Genomic DNA, 1,201 nt, shown 5'->3' with positions numbered 1-1,201 from the left:
ATCTAGGCTAAGCAAGGTATTCCCGCCCCGGGAATGGGCTCAAAGAGCCAGTTCATGCACAGGGATAAATACTGTTTTCATTGCTAGTGGCCCGGCAGTCTGCCCATGTCATGCAACTGTCACCCACATTCAGAGTGCATAGCTCGGTCATATGCAGACTCCCCAGCTGTCAGTCCAGAGTCAGTGAGCTCCCACTTGCTTCTGTGGGTTTCCCCATCCTGGTATTGACCCCTTTGGTCATAATATTGCTCCTCCTCTCTTCAGCTGGGCTCCAGGAGCTCAGCCCAGTGTTTAGCTGTGAATCTCTGCATCTGCTTCCATCAGTTACTGGTTCTATGATGACAATTAAGGTAGTCACCAATCTGATTACAGGGGAATTGCAGTTAAGGCACCTTCTCCACTGTTGCTTGGATTCTTAGCTGGAGTCATCCTTGTGGATTCCTGGGAATTTCCCTAGTGCCAAGTTTCTCGCTAACCCCATAATGGCTCCCTCAATCAAAATATAAAAGCAGTGGTTAGCTTACCTGTATGCCTGTTGTTAGGCCCAAGGGCCTATTCCATCCTTGTCAAGAGGAGTGCTAGCCTTCTCTCCTTTCAATACAACACATCTAAATCCTTTTTCACTGCTGCAAGAGAATCCTCTAGGTATTGTGACTTTGGTATACTTTTGTGTATGATCTTTTGCAGGCAATTACAATTTCTTCTCATTTCTTTCCTAGATAGATTTTTTTTTTTTTTTTTGGTTTTTCGAGACAGGGTTTCTCTATGGCTTTGGAGCCTGTCCTGGAACTAGCTCTTGTAGACCAGGCTGGCCTCGAACTCACAGAGATCTGCCTGCCTCTGCCTCCCAAGTGCTGGGATTAAAGGCGTGTGCCACCACCGCCCGGCTCCTAGATAGATTTTATATACATTTCCTGGCTAGATTTTATACATATCATATACTTGGTCAATGGAAACTACTAGTCAAGAATTTCAGACAGGAACACAGTGATACTCAAGTCAGTCATCTGCAGGTCTTCATAGAAACAAGTCTCCAGTAACCCAAGTAATTGTTTAACTGTGTCAAGGGCAGAACATACCCAGCATTTTAGTCTTGATAACTAGCTTTTATCTGTTTCAATAATAATGCCTCCTAAGCTGCTTCTTATCTGTTTTGTGTGGAAAACAATTTTACATGGTTGTGTAAATTTCCCTCACCAAT

The 1,201-nt window shown here is 44.2% G+C and overlaps 1 pseudogene; it reads right to left on the bottom strand.

Annotated features, from left to right (window-relative positions):
• Window positions 1-502: 502 nt before the first annotated feature.
• On the bottom strand, window positions 503-606 carry LOC119826939 (annotated as a pseudogene).
• Between the last annotated feature and the right edge of the window lie 595 nt (window positions 607-1,201).

The sequence above is a fragment of the Arvicola amphibius genome, chromosome 11 (assembly GCF_903992535.2).
Source record: "Arvicola amphibius chromosome 11, mArvAmp1.2, whole genome shotgun sequence".
Lineage (NCBI taxonomy): Eukaryota > Metazoa > Chordata > Mammalia > Rodentia > Cricetidae > Arvicola > Arvicola amphibius.
Note: the sequence above shows the minus strand (reverse complement) of the source record. Positions and strands in the feature narration are given on the sequence as shown.